This window comes from Bactrocera dorsalis, chromosome 6, assembly GCF_023373825.1.
Source record: "Bactrocera dorsalis isolate Fly_Bdor chromosome 6, ASM2337382v1, whole genome shotgun sequence".
In the NCBI taxonomy this organism is placed as follows: Eukaryota; Metazoa; Arthropoda; class Insecta; order Diptera; family Tephritidae; genus Bactrocera; species Bactrocera dorsalis.
In genome coordinates, this window is record NC_064308.1 from 8,754,290 (window position 1) to 8,773,229 (window position 18,940).

At 37.8% G+C, this 18,940-nt stretch overlaps 1 protein-coding gene across 11 annotated transcripts in view; it reads left to right on the forward strand.

Moving 5' to 3' along the window:
• Positions 1 to 18,940, forward strand: part of LOC105221995 (uncharacterized) — a 223,629-nt gene that overhangs the window by 118,816 nt on the left and 85,873 nt on the right. The window contains exon 4 of one of the 11 annotated variants that reach the window (XR_007423135.1): positions 1,040 to 3,032. The exons of 9 other annotated variants lie outside the window; for them this stretch is intronic. The gene's annotated coding sequence lies outside the window, so the exon portion shown is untranslated. Of the gene's footprint in view, positions 1 to 272; positions 562 to 1,039; positions 3,033 to 18,940 lie in introns of those variants that run through there. One more of the 11 variants, XM_049459642.1, reaches the window with a different exon arrangement.

Genomic DNA, 18,940 nt, shown 5'->3' on the forward strand with positions numbered 1-18,940 from the left:
TTATATCGTCCAACATGTTAGTTACTTCTATGAAAATGAGAGACCGTGTTTGTTTGAGAATAGCGTATTTGTAAATAAAATGGAATTGGACGAAAAATTGGCAAGCCCCCTTATAACAAGCACATAACAGCCGGTTGACTTTACTCCATACGATTAGTGATGGTACTATAATGAACCTCAGGAAACATTTTCTTAATAATATATACGCCATATTTTTAAGAAGTTGTATTAGCGAAAATAAATTATATCGAATTGTGTACTTTTTTCAATTAATAGATAAACCGTGAATCGTGTCGAGTCGTCACGCTGTTTTTGTTCAGTATTGTTTCGCATTTCATCATAAAAAGACAGTCTTAACAAAGTTTACAAATCGTTCATCTTGCATGAATTTCGCGCGCTTCGCTCAACTTATGGTCAACATAATCGACCTTGTGCATTTATTATTGTATAGCGGCCGTATCTGAGAATGTACACAAAGCCCGTGGAGAATCGATTCGGCGGCGTTCGCAGCTACTCGTATGGAACGACTTGAAACATTTTACGTCGAGATCTTAAAGGGGGGTAAGGTTTGATAACTTTTTTTTCCATCTTTTTTCCTAACCCTCAACATCTCATGAATATTGTGTTAAAGTTTTAGGTCATTCGCAGAAAAACTAACGAAGTTACAGCAGGTTGAATAACGGTACCTCTAACTTAGGCTTGCGCGCATTCCAGCTACCTGTGCTGAGCGGCGAGAACTTTGAATCGATTTTCCCAAATATGTAATTTTTAAAGTCGGTGACCAGCCTACAGAAAAAACTAGTGCATCGATCGTTTTGAAATTTTGTACAAATATTCTACATATATATAGCTCTCGAATGACGTAAAGTTTTTCCAAAAATTTTAATTACTAACAATTTTACAATAACAAATAGGTCGATTTTTTCGTCTAAAATCGTAATTTTGGCTTGAAAATGTTACCAAAAATTAAAAAAAACTCGACGTCAATTGAAAGATAAATGAATTAACTAAAGAAAGCATTTTCATTTTTTGGTTTCAGATGATGCTGTAGGCTGGTCTCCGCACAATAACTTCTTTTCGAGGTGCCTGCAGAGAGCGACGATAAATCTGTTATTCCTCCCTATTTTTCGAAAAAAACTTTTTTTAAGTATCCTTCAAATGTTGTACTTTCATATAATAATAAGTGAAATAAACCTAAATAATTTTTTCTAAAAAAATTCATGAAAAAAGGTCTTTTTTCGACGAAACGAACCTCACCCGCCCTTAAATTGAAAGTGTACAAAATAAAGCTTGTGTGGGAACTTAAGCCATTCGACCTTTCCAAGCAACATCACTTCTATCTATTTATCATGAAAAGTTCCAAGAAGAGCCGACGTTTTCGACGTAAAAATTGCCACATTTACGAAAAAGAGCAAGCTGAAGTGATTAAAGAGCTTTCATTTTATGTAGAAAACAAAGATGTAGTTTGCTTTATAACTGGTGGAATCATCGGTCCATATTTCTTCAGAAATGATGCCGGTGAAAACGGAACCGTCAAAAGCGACCATTATAACCGAATGGTTGGTACTTAAAATTGAAGCTCGTGATCTCGGCGTCATTTGAATTCAACAAGACGGCGCCACTTCCCTCACATCACATCAATTAATGGACTTTTTCTTGTGCAGATATGTAAAGTCTTAATTCTATGCGGATAATCCCGTTTCGAATCAGGCCTTGGAGCAAAACTTTACGAGTGCCATTCGCCAGTTACTAGTTGAAATGCTCGAACGGGTTTTTGAAATTTAAAAATTGATCACCCTATATACATATGCATATATGTATGTATACAGTTAAACTTTCATAACCAGAAATCTTTCTAACTCTAAGTTTTTTTGTGGGTTATGGTAATACGAGTAATAGGGGTTTAATTATATATATAATTGCTTGGATGCCGGTCAATTATAATTAAAAAAAAAATATTCTGTATTTCTGTGTAATATTTGTTTCTGCATAAGTTTTATCTATTGTGACTTTATTAATTAGTACTTGGTTATTATTATTTTGCTAGACATTTATTTTACTTGAAATTATTTTGTGGACTGCAAGGTCTGGACCACAGAGATTTTATTTTTGTTATGAATTATGAAGGCGTAGTTTTTGCGGATTATTTTAATAGTCGCTCTATACGGTCAAGTGTTTCTATGTATCTTCTAATATCAATTTCGTGTATTATTAGAAATATTGCTATCATATTTTTACGAATTATCGTCTTTTTTGGTTAACACGGTATTATTTCTGTATATCTTCTTTAAGGGGGTATTCTGGTGTAGGATTTTGAAAAAATCGATTTCTTTTTGCATATTTTGAAAGTTTAGACTTCAAAAATATGACCTTGGAAGGATTTTTCAAAAATCGACAACTTTTCGGAGATACAGCCGATTTTGTGACGTGGGGTCCGTGTTCACTAGAATTGTCTCCTAAACTTTAAACACGTTTTCCTCGAAACTACTTTTTTTGAGGTGGTTGACATGATATCTCAAGTTTTACTTAACCGATTCTTTTGAAATTTTGTACATATCTTCTTTATACAATGCTCTATCGTGTCTGCCTTGGATTTCCAAAAATTCTGATTTGAAGTATTTTTAAAAAATTCGAAAATGTCGAAAAAATCGGGTCAAAAATTTTTGAAGTGAAACTTGTATAGAATCGTTTTGATTTCAAACCAAATGCAACGGAAAAACGACACACGACACTAATACGAAAATGTATAGGATAAAGCCAGGAAAGAATGAGACAGAAATATACCTACTATTTTATATTATCGGCATATACATACATATATTATTTCTTTGGCACATTTGTCTGTATGTTTACGAAAGCAAATGCGAGCCACATACATACATATGTACATTAGGCATATAGCTTTTTACAATTTTTGCAAATACGAAAAACGGCATACCATAGTCGAATAGAGAATAAAAAAGTATGAACTCCATTATTTTTTTTTTGCGAAATTGCAAACAAGTTTCCGCGCAAAACGAAATTACTTTTTTATCAGAACTGCTGAAAAAAACGAAAAAAGTTTTGTACACTGTACACGTTTTTCTTAATATATCTTTAATAGATATTTATTCAACTAATAATCTTCTAATTATTCCAAACGCCTTTTAATTGACCTAAGGGAAGTGCCCCACCCACCCCAAACTAATTTTTCTTCAGAAAATTCTGATACAAAAAAAATGTTGACTTTTTTTAGAAATCCATTTTTGCGCGGAACGTTTTTGAACCGAAATCACATAAAAAAGTGATATTCATTACTTGTACAATATTTGCCACCACGTGGTGGTATGCCAAATTTTTCGTCAAAATTTGTTACATGCCTAATGTACATACATTCAAAATAACAAATATCAAATAGTCAATCTGTCGAAGCATTGACGCGACGACAAATCGCCACAACGAAATTCGAGCTGTGCCAACGCTGATTTTTGCGAGCCACGGGAAAACATTTTAGAATAGACAAATATTGTAAATCGCCATCGCCGCGAAAAGACGCTTGCTGGCAAAGGCATGCTCGGGAAGATGTTACGGTGTCTGTTTTTATGAATGAAGCGAGGTGGCTTGTGGAATTTGCGCCTGCGTTTATGAATGAAATCGTTTTTGTTCTAAAATTGACTATATTTGGGCTTCGCCAATTTGGCTGCCATATTGACTTGTAATGCTTCTGCTATTTCGACAATTGTTGTTTTTGTAGAACAATGTTTCAATTTTTTGTTGGTGACATATTCTCATGTGTACACATGTTTGTATGCTTGTGAATTATTTGTTCGGCAATGTATATCAGAGCTGTTGAAAAGGGATTAAAATTAATAATCAAAATTTAATCATGATTAAAGGGAAATTACTGTAAATTTATTTTGAAAAATTTATTTACAGATTAAAAAATTTAATCAAAAACTTATGTTAGGTTAGGTTAGGTTAGGTTAGATGGCTGATCAAGAGATCGCACCTGGACTAATAGAAGTAGTCCTTTGTGAAGCCATTGAAAAACGAACTCCCGTGTTCGGTCTTAGATATCGGCAAACCGTTTAGTATGCAATACAAATTTGCAGAGGCGCTTAATTTCTATGCCCGCCAGGTCTTCGGGTATTCTGAAGCTATGTGCCCCCAAGTGTCTAAGTCTTGACCTCCCAAAAGCAGGGCAGTCAAGAAGGAAGTGCTGGCTAGTTTCTACTGCATCTTCTTCCAAGCAGCTTCTGCATGCGGCGTCCGGTAAGATTCCCAGTCTTACAGCATGTATGCCAATAGGGCAGTGGCCCGTCAGGAGCCCCATCATTAATGAGAGGCTAGCCTTACTGAGGGCAAAGAGATCACTAAATCTTCTGCGATCTATCTTGGGTCAAATGGCCGCACAGGTATCAATGCTGGACCATCGCTGACCGAGCAGTCGCGAGGCCCAGCCATTCAGTAGTAGAGAACAGGAGGATGCAGGAGCACCTACCCGTTCCCATTTTACCAATAGCGATTCTAGGGTGCCTTTCCTTGCCAGCTAATCAGCCTTGCAGTTACCTACGATTCCGCTGTGGCCCGGCACCCACACCAGTCTTATAACAAAAGCTCTCTCCACCAGGGACAGTGACGCCAGACACTCTTCGACCAACCTTGAACGCACTGTGAATGCGTTCAAGGCTAGTATCGCCGCTCTGCTATCTGAGTGAATGGTCACTTCTCTGAAGGTAGACCTTTTTTTGAGCAGCATGTCTGCTGCTACCTTGATGGCTGCAACCTCAGCCTGGAAAACGCTACAATAGTCGGGAAGTCTGAAGCTGGATTTTATGGAGAGCTTCCGACAGTAGACCCCTCCACCGACCTCCCCCCAAGCTTCGACCCATCCGTAAAGAAGCTTACTGCCCCTCTCCTCCAGCGACTTCTTCCCTGCCAAACCTTCCTTGTCGGTATATGTGCAGAGAAGGAGCCACCGCAGTTCGATATGGCGACTCCATGATCCAGATGATCCGGTATGAAGTCAAAGCTTGTGAGGATATCCGAGTATTCAGATGCACGCCCCTTTAGGAACCCAGACTCCCTGAGCCTAATAGCCACCTTTGCGGCCATACACCTTCCGGCAATATCCACCGGCGTTATGTTCAGGATTGCATTAAGTGCGATGGTTGGGGTGGACCTTAATGCACCGCACATGCTGATGAGCGCAGCTCGTTGTCGTGTCGTCGTGTGGTCTTCTGCAAAGCCCTCCACCACATGAAGACTCCATGGAACATTATGGGCTTGACTATGGTGTCATAGAGCCGGAGTATCACCTTCGGTGAGAGGCCCCACAGCAATATAAGGCAATCGATGCCTTTTTGGCTCTCTCCTCGATATTCGGCTTCCATGAAAGCTTCTTATCTAAGATGAGCCCTAAATACTTCACTGTATCCGCCGGTTGCAAGCGGATACCTCCCAATAGCGGTAACGGCGCCTCCGGGATCTTGTACCTTCTACTAAATAAAACCATTTCTGTTTTATTTGAATTGATGGCAAGTCCACTTTCGACCTCCCATTTTGTTACAACGCTGAGATATCCCTCTGTCAATTCATACACAGTGCTTGAAAATTTCCTTTCACCATAAGTGCTACATCGTCTGCATAGGCAGTTACCTGACAGCCAAGATCCTCTAGCTTTTTGAGAAGGACGTTAACGACTAGGATCCATAGAAGAGGAGAAAGAACCCCCCCTTGCGGGGTTCCCCTGCTCACACTCCGCCACGCGCTCGCGCTGCCCCATTTTGCTTCGACCAGTCTGTCGCAAAGGAGACTGAAAATGAGGTGCTTGAGGTTCGATTCAACCCCAAGACCGTCTAGTGCAGCTACGACTGCCTCTGGCAGGACATTGGTGAAAGCTCCGTCAATATCAAGGAAGGTCCCACCCGCGAAGTCCTTACCCTCAATTGCTTCCTCAAGCCACGTAACGATAGTGTGCAAGGCAGTGTCCACTGACCTTCCTTTACGACACGCATGTTGTGCTCCTGATAGATAGTCCCTCGGAATGCGCCTCCTTAGATACCAGTCCATCTGTCTCTCCAAAGTCTTTAGTAAAAACGAGGAGAGACTGATGGGCCTGAAATCCTTGGCCGTGACGTGGGAGCCCCTGCCAGCCTTCGGGATGAACGTAACCATGACTCGTCTCCAGGCCCCCGGGATGTAACCTAATCTGATACAGTTCGCATAGATTGGTGCCAACCAGCCGCATGATACCTTAATAGCCTGTTGCAGCTGCGCTGGTATAATGCCGTCCGGTCCCGGGGACTTGAACGGTTTGAACGAATTTATCGCCCAAGTCAAGTGACGCTCATCCAGAAGGTCGACAAAAGCCGTGCGATCAGCATTCAACGCTCCGAGAGATACCTCCTTGGAGGACGTGTTACTAGGGAAGTGAGTATCAAGGAGCATCTGTAGTGTCTCTTCACTGCTCAGCGCCCAATTCCCATTTACATCCTTAAGGTACCCCAGGGAAACAGGGTTTTTCGCGAGAATTCGCCTGAATCTAGAGGACTCGATAAAGCCTTCCACTTTTTCGCAGAAGCTCTTCCACGAGATCCTCTTAGCCCTTCTTAGCTCGGACTTGTATATCGAAAGTCCTGTTTTATACAGGACCCAATCATCGGGTAGCCCACTCCTACGGGCATTGTTGAATAAGCGTCTACAGGACGCCCTAATTTCCGAGAGCTCCAAAGTCCACCATTGAGGTTTACCTCTACCCTTCGGTGTTTTCAATGAACAGGAGCTCTCCAGTGCAGTGTTGCAAGCCGAGCTGAAGGCTTCGCCCCACCCATCCACCACATCGGCGGTGGCCAGCCCCCGGTGCGCGTGGAAGAGTTTGCCGAAGCCTTCTGCGGTAACCTTCCCAGTCCATGTTTCGGGGATTTCTGAAAGATTTCCTAGGAGGATCTTCTCCGTCAAGACTAAACCCGATATATCTATGATCAGAAAAGGAGAGGTCATCGACAACCCTCCAGTTCGAGATCAGCGGGGCAATCCTGTGTGAGGCTAGGGTGTGGTCGAGAACCTCCTCCCTCCCTGCGATCACAAAAGTAGGAGAATTTCCCCTATTGCAGATGCATAGATTCTCGCTAACAATAAAATCAAAAAGCGACTCACCTCTAGTGTTGGTATCCGAGCTCCCCTAGATCAAATGTCGTGAGTTGGCGTCCGAGCCGATGATGACATCAGCACCATTCTGGGACGCTTCATCCAAGGTCCTCCTTAGTAATGCGGGAGATGGCTCCACCTCATCGTCGTGAGGCATAACGCAGCGACTAGCCAGTTCCCGGTGTCGCACTCTAGTTTTGCTGTAACTACGCCAGCGTTGCTGAAATTAGGTAAGAGAAATACCGTTATTTCGTTTCTGACCAGCATATAGGCTCTATTTCTACCTGCATCCTTGGCCACCAGCAGCTTGTGGCTCTTCGTCCTTAGTACCGATATTCCGTTGCCAGTTAGCCACGGTTCTTAGATCAGGACCACATCGGCTTCGTCTTGCTCCAGACGAAGCAGTAGATTGGCGGAGGCTGCCATTGCGTGATGGAGGTTAATCTGGAGGAATCTCTTCAGACTATCCTCTAGAAGCGCCAGTTCAGCGCTTAGGTCATGGTCGACCCTCACTTCCTCAAACAATTGTTCGAGGCTGAAAACGGAGTCGGCGATCGACGATCCGCCTCCAGTACTCGCCACGTCCGAGAGCATGTTTTCATAACGTGTTTCCAATTTTTTCATTGCAGTTTGCCTGCACATAATTTTTCTACCAGTGCCTTCAAACATACGTTCAAAGGATGGTCTGTCCACAACAGAAACAGGCGATGCTGAATCAACAATGAAATCTAAAACGCTGCCGTCAAACTTATTTTTGGGCGAGCCTTGATAGTCTGACTTCAAAATTTTAAACTTAATGTAAATGTCCGCATGTTTAAATTTAAGATGCGTAATGAAATTGGAAGACACATTTTCAAAACCACGAATTCTTTTGCCACAGGTTACACATTTACCAATGGTTATTTGTTTTTTGCCGTCATTTACCTCATAAAGGAAGGAATGTTTGTAAAAAGTTGGAAGTTTTTGTGGCTACGAACAAATAACATAAATCAAGGAACTACTTACACTCACGTCTTTTACTGAACCAGTACATACATAAATAAATCAAAACAATACACACTTTTTCGAAATCAACGTAGAAGTTTGGCTGGAAAATTGTCTTATTTAAGTACGCGGCTTCTATACAAGCTTTCTTCACAGGCGGACCATCTTCAAATACTTTACGCTTCGAAGTTTTCTTAGGGGGGGTATAACATCCTTAAAAATGTCGTCACTTGAGAAGTCATCACCACTAAACAGTTCCTCATCATCCATTGTGTCTGCATATGCGAAATGTTAGGTTATACTTTCTTCAGTTGTTCATTGTATACTGTTTTTATAATTCTTATAAAAATACTCACACTTAATTAAGAAAGTCAAAAGTCGATGATAAAATGTCTTTCAACAATCAAACAAGACTTAATACAAAATGCGTTTCCTCAACAAAACAATAAAAAAAAGCACTCGCAAGCAGATGTGTATAAATAAGCAATATCCACTTTTTATATTTACTACTAGTAAACAAACAACAGTAGAGTTGCTAAATATTATTAATATTGCTTACGCTCATAATATAAAATATAATAACACATGAAATAATTTAATAAATTATTATTTTTTAATTAATGCAATATTAATTGCCATTTAATCCACTTTAATCCAAATTAATCAAAATTTTTAATGAAACTAAATATTTGATTACATTTTTTTAATCTGTAAAATAATTTTTAAAACTAAATTAATTCCCTTTGATCATTATTAAATTTTGTTTAAATTTAATTTCAATCATTAATTAAAAAGGAAAAAGCATTTAATCTTAATTTAATCAGTTAATCAAGTTATGAAAACACTTTAGTCAAATTCTTAATGATTAAGATTATTAATCGATTATTAACAGCTCTGATACAAATATATGTACATTTAAGTATAAATGAATGTACATATATGAATTCACTCATAAGTGATAAAATCATTATTTGAATTTCTGAATGCGCTCATGCGTATACATATGTGCATTTATATGAGCAGATAATAAGATTATGATATGAGTAGGGATGGCAAAATTTTTTTTTAATCTATTAAATAATCAAATGATTAATTGCAATATATAAAAAAATAATTGCAATGAATTGCAATTAATGTAAAAAAATCGATTAATTTCAATGTTTTCAAATAATACTAAATTGCATAAAGACCACCACCAAGTTTCAGCGCCGAATCTTGTATTATAATGCTCTATCACAGAGTCACAGACATATCCTAAAAGAGAAAATGGTATATATTTGAAGTTAAGTAGCACAATGACATTAAATTTTTCAAAATATGTACAGCAATCTTAAAGTAGAAGAATTGCCTCTTGCGTGAAAGACTATGTTTTACAACTTTGCGTAAAAATAAAACCAATAAAACATATGAGACTACTAGCTGTTACCCTGTGTGCCTCGCTACACCTAAATCGATTTAAACTCTTAAGGGTTTTTACTCTGTGTTTTATTTATTGTTGTAAAACTGTTACTTATTTATAAAACATATTGGTGTACAACATTTTTGGGTTTTCCGCCTGGCGCGTAAATGAATAAGCACCTTGGTGTTCCCACTCTCGAGCAAGCGACGAACAATTGGTCGTGGGAGAAGCACGGTTCTTCCAAATTGACGCCGCACACTTGAAACGTTTGTCCTTGCGATTTGTTGATGGTCATCGCAAAGGCAAGACGTACTGGGAACTGCAAGCGCTTAAATTCAAACGGCATGTCCGTTGGAATCATGGGAATGAGTGGTAAGAGTACAACATCACCTGCTGCCTTGCCATTTAGTATTGTTGCTTCAATCAAATTTGGCCACAATTTTTTGACTGAAAGTCTGGTGCCATTACACAAAGTCGGTGGTTTCAGATTTCGTAGAAGTATAATGGGCGAACCGACTTTCAGGACTAAACGATGCGGTGGCAGACCGGGGGGATCCAAAGAATTCAAGAATTCAGTTGGATAATTGACTACTTCAACTTGATTCAAAACGCTATCAATCGATGTAACGGGTGATTTTTTTGAGGTTAGGATTTTCATGCATTAGTATTTGACAGATCACGTGGGATTTCAGACATGGTGTCAAAGAGAAAGATGCTCAGTATGCTTTGACATTTCATCATGAATAGACTTACTAACGAGCAACGCTTGCAAATCATTGAATTTTATTACCAAAATCAGTGTTCGGTTCGAAATGTGTTTCGCGCGCGTGTTTTGTTCAGCGATGAGGCTCATTTCTGGTTGAATGGCTACGTAAATAAGCAAAATTGCCGCATTTGGGGTGAAGAGCAACCAGAAGCCGTTCAAGAACTGCCCATGCATCCCGAAAAATGCACTGTTTGGTGTGGTTTGTACGCTGGTGGAATCATTGGACCGTATTTTTTCAAAGATGCTGTTGGACGCAACGTTACGGTGAATGGCGATCGCTATCGTTCGATGCTAACAAACTTTTTGTTGCCAAAAATGGAAGAACTGAACTTGGTTGACATGTGGTTTCAACAAGATGGCGCTACATGCCACACAGCTCGCGATTCTATGGCCATTTTGAGGGAAAACTTCGGACAACAATTCATCTCAAGAAATGGACCCGTAAGTTGGCCACCAAGATCATGCGATTTAACGCCTTTAGACTATTTTTTGTGGGGCTACGTCAAGTCTAAAGTCTACAGAAATAAGCCAGCAACTATTCCAGCTTTGGAAGACAACATTTCCGAAGAAATTCGGGCTATTCCGGCCGAAATGCTCGAAAAAGTTGCCCAAAATTGGACTTTCCGAATGGACCACCTAAGACGCAGCCGCGGTCAACATTTAAATGAAATTATCTTCAAAAAGTAAATGTCATGAACCAATCTAACGTTTCAAATAAAGAACCGATGAGATTTTGCAAATTTTATGCGTTTTTTTTTTAAAAAAAGTTATCAAGCTCTTAAAAAATCACCCTTTATATGTTGTAGCTTCTCCTGGTAGTTTTTCTTGAATGGCAAAATTGATTTCGTTGACGTGTACATTTTTCGGTGCCAATATTGCGCGTTCACTTAAATAATCGTTGCGTTGATAGTGTTGAACAATATTCGGAAATACACTTTCAATCAATTCTTCTTTCGATTGTAAAAGTGTACAAAAGTTGTTCGGCAAAGTGATCAAACCGGTATCATCGATTGGTATTTTGCCTTCGCCAATGTCCAGCAACTGCTTCGAAAACGCCGCTGCGGATCGATCATTTTGCAATTGGACTCGCATGTTGATGGTAAGAGTCAGCCTTTGAACATGTCTCCACAAAACTGACGATTTTAAACATGCGTTTATTTCGTCGGCAGGAGTTGATCGAGGAATGACGTTATTGTCAACCGCTCGTATAATCTTATCATAAGCATTTTTCTGCTGAATATTTAATTTGGTAATGTTAGCTTGTATGAAAGCACGCAATTCATTGCATCGTATTGGTGTTCACGTTGAAGCTCATGGTCAAGCATATCAATCACTGAACGATTGGGCGCAGTTATGCCAAGTTGCGCTAATGCCTTATTCGCAATTGTAAGGCACACATCTTCAACCAATATCAAAGCATCATTATACATTTGTAATGTATATAGCAAGTCTGCGTCCGATGCTCGATTACGCGCCAAAACTAATAAGCCCTCGGTCGTGCATTATTATTGTATCATTTATTTTTTTTTTTTTTTTTTGCAAAACGTGAAATGATACACACATTACATTTCTTATGTGCACCCTCCAAACAGACCCCAATCACCCCTGAAAATTTCATTGAAATCGGGCAAGCCGTCTAGGAGGAGTATGCGAACAGGAAGTTTTGCCACTTAATTTTATATATAAGATATTTTTATTTCAGACATTCGAATTATGTTGGTATATACACAAAAACAAAAACGGAAATAAAATTAAAATATCATATTAAAGTTCATTTGTCTTAGCATAAATGAAAATACATATATTCATTGAAGTCAAGAAAATTTATTTTCTGTTTAACCAAGTTTGAAGAAAAAGCAATTTCGATAAACGATTTGTTGGCAAACGATTGCGTTTTTCGGTCGCACCAAAGTTGACATTTAACGTAGTTATTGCTTATTTTATTAAGGTGGTATTCTACTATAGAAATCAAATTTTGGGCAGATTTTGAATTTTATTAAAAAAAAAAACCAAAAATATTTTTACTATCCATTTTTTATGGTGTTTTTATTGATATCTTAAGAATACAGAAAAAAAATTACAAAAAAATATTAAAAATTAAAATAATTAGAGGGGGAAGAGAGACAGGTGTAAAAAAAATGGCGCATCCTGGTGACATTGATCCTGACTGTCCTGGTGGTCTGAAAAAAAAAATCAAAAGAAATTCAGTAAGGATGCTGTTATAGTCCCTACCTCAGGGAACACGAAAATTTTTTTTTGAAAAAATGGCGACTGCCTGAAAATAAAAATCATTTTTTACGTTTTTTTTAAATTCCTGAATTTTTTTAAAATATTAGAAACAAAGGATTAAGAATTATATAAATATAAAGGATTATATAAAGAAAGTTCACACAAAATTTCAAGTAAATCGGTTGTATAGAACTTGAGATAATGCCGGTACCGTGTGGAAAAAAGTAGTTTCAAGAAAAACGCGTTTAAAAGAGTGAGCCTACCTACCTACCGGGCTAGGTACTGCGTCCCTAAAGTAACTGTAGCTCTTAAAATAATTTTAATTTTTAAAAATCATTTGGAGGATATGTTCTTAAGGGTCCAAACTTTAAATATATGAAAAAAAATCGAATTTTTCAAAATTCTAGAGTAGAATACCTCCTTAAAAAATTTCCACACTTCGGTTTTAACTAACGCTATTGCTTTTCAAACAACTGAACGTGAAATGTGTTTGACTTAACTGTAAATGCAGTGTTACCAGACATTCATTTGTTGATATTAAACTACGTTGACATATTAGAATTTAACTATGTTTACACCGTTTCCAGTCATAAATGACTGATGCGACCAATTTCGACCCTTGTACGCTAACTAAGATGAACATAAAATGTATTAAATTTCAAAATGCTGTTTGCGATTATTTTGCAATTACTCGAGTATTAGTCGAGTAATTAGAAAAGGTGTTTCGATGTAATTAAATCGTAAATTGAATGAAAATAATCGATTAATTTAATCAAATGATTAATCGTTGCCATCCTTAGATATGAGCATGTGCAGAGACATAATATTAATATGACAGAAGATACATACATACATACATATGTACATATATATGGTGTGATAAATTTAATTTCTATTAGTATATAACACAAAAATATTTACGGTATACTATATTATGTAAAAATCAAATAAAATTATTAAATATGCAAGTCCAAATTGACTATAAATAGTATTATGCATGCATTCATACAAAATTATACTCATATCATAATTATTTTTACATGTCAATATGGAATTGCTGAGGGCAAAACGCAAAAGCACATACAAGCGATTTCCTGGTGGAAAGCAAAAATTGAAGCTTGAAAATATCACAAGGCTGTTGCTGGGAGTATCATAAGGAGCATTCATACATATATTTATGTCTCTTCAAATTCTCTGATTGGGCATACATGCCACGTCATCATACGCCGAAAATACATACATACCAGAGTCCTGCACGAGTAATTAAAAAAGTAACATGTTAGCAAGCGGCGATGCCGATGCGGCGAGTACACGCTACGTAACGGTACTTTGGCATCGTGGGCATCGGCATCGAGGGTATCGGCATCGCGGGCATCGCGGGCATCGCCGATTACTAACATGTTACCAGTGGTCGGCATTTCTTAGAACAATTGTGGAAACTAACTTCACACGTACGCTTTCGCTCTATCGCAGAGCCGCTCAAAATTTTTCATGCCTATACTCGGAGTATAGGCAAGCAAATGCAGTCGAAGCATGTACGCTATGACGCTAATTCTGCCAGCGTCAAAAATACACTCGAAATACAGGAATTCAGTTTCGAATAAGCATATAGAGGACTTAATGAGAATCAAAACTTACGATCTTGAAGTCGATATGGAAAAAATCATGGAAAGTTAAAAAAATTAACTTAAAATTATTGTTGTTCTTAATTGCTGTTTTAATCAAAAACCATAATTTTTTATTTTTTTCTAAATTTTTAATAACAAAATAACCAAATAGCGCGATTTCACTCAGTGTACTAAGCAAGCGCGCGCACACAATCATACGCTAGCAGATATCAAATGTGTGATTGTATGCGTTGGTAAATAAATTGGTCATTATTTTGAGCGGCTCTGCTCTATCGTTCAGTCGTTGTCGAGCCAGCAACGAATTAACATCATGTAAGACTATAGCGTTTCATTTGCCATTGACGATACCAGATAGTAATCGTACGATGCCACGATGCCGCGATGCCGATGCGCAATGTTACCTTCGCATCGTGGTAATCGTCAGAAGTGTTACTTAGTAACGTAATCGTACGATGCCTACCTTAATCGTGCAGGCCTCTGATACATACTTATATTTATTTCTCTTCATTTTCTCTGTTGAGTATGTGGAGAACTGTTAAAAATGTTAACATTTCACAGCGTGAATTCTGTGGTTGAGAGGTGAATTCCTAACTATAAATCTAACAAATGTTCGCTGTCGAATCTGCACCTTTGATTGAGTTTCTCGATACAACATTTAATTAAAAAATGTGTAACAGTCGCACTCAATCAACTACGAGATCAAAAACGGTAATAGATGCAGTATTCCAAAGATATATCAATCAAATTGAAACTAAAATATTTTTATCATATTTTAGTTATCATAAACCTCTTGTATCATTTGTGGAAACTGAAAATATGGAACTTGAGCAATAGATTATGCAACATGTGTTAAATAAAATATAAAATATCTTTTAAAATTAATCAAAATACTTTCATTTTTTAAACAATTAAACTTTGTAATTATCCTACCCTTGTTATATACATATATTCATCTCACTCTTTTGTCGATTTACTGAAGTTATCTGAACTTTTATCGTGTGTGTATCGCACACACACAATTTTTTTTCAAGTCGACGCCATTTTGTTAATTTTTTTTTTTTTTTGAAAATGGTCAACCCGATAACGACATCCTTACTAATGAAGAATCTTCTTATTTTTTGTGTTTTATGTCTCTACAAGGGATAAAATCACGTCAACCAGGACGCACCGTTTTTTTTTTGAAGCCCCCACTCCACCGGCACGTATCTCGAAGAATTTTGGTTTTTCTTCTTGAAATGGATAGTAAAAATGTTTTTCATTTTTTTTATCTAAGTGTAAAAAATGCCTAAAATTCATGCGTCTAGACCAGAATACCTCCTTAGCTATCTCCTTACTGTAGGGTTTATTTAAATGTGTTCCTAATCTCCTATTTTTCTTAACCAAAATTTCTCGTCCTTGTAGATTACCCTTAATTTCCTACTCACACTTATTATGGTATTCGAAATCCTTTTTTTTGTTTCTGAACTAATTTTTGTAGGTTACTTTGTATAGTTCTTTCTATGTTCTCTCGTTCTGTAGGTCTACCAATCATTTAAATATTGAGGAATGAACTGAATGATTATATTCAGACACTGCTCTTTTTAAAAGTTCTTTGAAATTTCTGTGTCTACCGTATTGACCTTTGGATGGTAGAGTAGTGCAAACTTCTATTCCTAACTCGTCTATCATCATAAATTTGAAAGAGAATGAATTTAAAAATGGCTCATTGTCAATAACTATTAATTGTCGTACTCCGATGAAAAAAAAACATCTCTTAGGGATCTTCTAACGACTTCTATTGCTTTGCTATTTAGGTTTTTTCTACTGCGTGTTTTGTAAATTTATCTAAAGCTGTCGTAACTATTTTCCTTCTGTTAACAAAATATCAATATAGACCGTGTGTCCTGGATATATTGGTTATGGAGTTTCTGCAAATTTTGGTTGGTTGGTTATTTATTTTCTTTATAATGATACGGTTGGCTATTATTCATTTCGTTTAATTTAACAAACCGGAAAATATTTTTCTTCTGCTCTTAGAAGTTTCTTTAGTATCACGTTCTCTTGTTCTTGTTCGTTACTAATATTGTCAACTAAATATTGGTAGCATTGGCTTTTAATATAAGGATAAGTAACTTGTATCATACCTATATATGTATATACGAATACGATTTGTAAAAGATTAATAATTTTGTGAATACCCTCCCATACATACTTTCACGTTTTTGTGTGGGGTCATTAAAAACAAGTAAAACAAGTAAGGAAGGGCTAAGTTCGGGTGTCACCGAACATTTTATACTCTCGCATGATAAAGTGATAATCGAGATTTCATTATCCGTCATTTACATATTGTTTTATTTTGCTGTAAAATTAATTAGAATTAAATTCTGAGAGATTTACCGATATTTTCGGTGAAAAATTAGGTTACGTTAGGCACTGAGTTCTTCGTGTTCGATATCAGGGACCTTGAAAAGTTATAGTCCGATCACGACAATTTTTCCACAAGGGATACTTCAGCTCAAATACCGTATTTGTGTAAAGTTTTATTCCGTTATCATCATTGGTTCCTAATGTATATATTATACAGAGAAGGCATCAGATGGAATTCAAAATAGCGTTATATTGGAAGAAGGTGTGGTTGTGAACCGATTTCACCCATATCTTGTACATGTCATCAGGGTGTTAAGAAAATATTACATACCGAATTTCGTTGAAATCGGTGGAGTAGTTCCTGAGGAATTATTTTTGATCCACAAATGGGCGACGCCACGCCCTGGGTGCAGCATCCTTCTGCCATTTCGTCCGTAAAATGTAGTGTTTCTGACGTTTTTTGTTAGTCGGTTAACGCACTTTTAGGGATTTTCAACATAACCTTTGTATGGGAAGTGGGCGTGGTTATTATCCGATTTCTTCCATTTTTGAAATGTATATGGAAATGTATGAAGAAAACGACTCTATAGAGTTTGGTTGACATAGCTATAGTAGTTTCCGAGATATGCACATAAAATATTTATCTATTTAAGCGTACATATGGACAGAGAAAACGACTTTGTTTTATACTATATAATATATACATACTTGTATGAAAAATGCATTATTTGGAATAAATAAGAATAGCCCTAAAATTTTTTCATGCTCTTCAAAATTTTAAACGGTTCAAGAGCTCGAACTTACTCGGCGTCATTTTGAAAATGAAATATCAAGATGCCTACATAAAGAATTTCCCAACAGGAGTCGATTTGACAGTTAGTATGCTATGAAGCCTATCGAGTTGCCCCGTTATGGTGCCGCCTAACCCACCAGCAACCATGCTACATTTTTCAAATAACTTACAATTTTAAACATGTGATGTCTTTCGAATGGAAGGTCTAAATTGAATAATTCAAAAAGTAATGTAATGGTATTGAAGCACACTTAAATATAAAGTAAAGTATAAATAAAAAGTTTTTATAGCGGTGACACCGGTGACGGTGTTTATAATAGTTAGACATACGCTGTCGCGACATTTTTATAGATAACTGTATGGGTCCGGCACTCGAAGTGTAGTTAAAAAAGCCATAAACACCATTTGGAAAATTATTTTTATTTATTTTAAAGTAAAAAATGTGTGAAAATAATCATAAATTCAGGACCAATTCACTTTTGCTCGATATGACCACCTTTTGCCTTAACTATGGCCTTGAGACGGTCAAAAAACGAATCGCAAGCTGCCCGAATGTGCCGGTATTTTGGCCCACTCACGGACAATGGCTTTCCTCAGCATCTTGAGACTGGTGGTGTCCAAAATGGCACAGAGAGAATAATCGATTGAATTCGCTTCTGGTGAATTCGAGAGCCATTGTGTGGTCGTAATCAAGTTCGGAATGTTGTTTTTCAGCAACTCTTGGTTCACTCGTGCTTTGTGAGACGGTGCTGAGTCTTCTTGAAACGTCCATGGTTTGCGACCGAAATGTTTGTTTGCCCACGGCTTCAAAGCAGCCTCCAGAATACTTTCCCGATACTATGTCGCATTTACTTTTACACCACGCTCGATGAAAACAATTGGAGAGCTCCCATCTGCGGTGACAGCGGCTCAAACCATTATTTGTGGGGGTGTTGCCTCTTGGTGGCCAACCGTTGACTTAGATTCTCGTACGAACGGTCGGTCAAGTAAATCCTATCGTTTTGAGTGTTTACGAATTGCTCAATTAGAGAAATTTTTTCGTCAGAAAACAAAATGTTCGGAATTTGACCGCTTCCGGCCAAGCGAAGAAACTGCTTCGCTCTCTCAAGTCATACTTGTTGCTGCTTCGGTGGGAGATCATGGGCCTTTTGGAACTTCTGGTCGATCGCCTACTTCACGCGCTAAAGTTGTTCGCAGTAGATGGTAGAATTAAGCCTGTGGCCATATGGGGGCAGCTCATAGTGGATGATTCCCTTCCAATCCCACCAAACATACAGCAAAACCTTCTTGGCTGTCAATACCGGCATGGTCACAGTTTGGAACGATTCACCGGCCTCCGACCACGACCGTTTTCGCTTGATATTGTCGTATGTGATCCTTTTTTCATCGCCAGTCACCATACCCTTCAAAAATGGATCGAGTTCGTTTCGTTTCAGCAGCATGTCGCAGGCGTTGATTGGGTCCAGAAGGTTTTATTGCGTCAAATCATGCGACACCCAAACATCAATCTTTTTTGTGTATCCAGCATTCTGCAGATGGTTTAAAATGGTTTGGTGACTAACTTGATGTTTTCCATGATTTGATCGGTATTCGCCGCCATAGGTCTTCCGCCGGCTGGCCTATCCTTTATACATAGCCGCGAAATTGGAACAGTTGGAAAAATTACC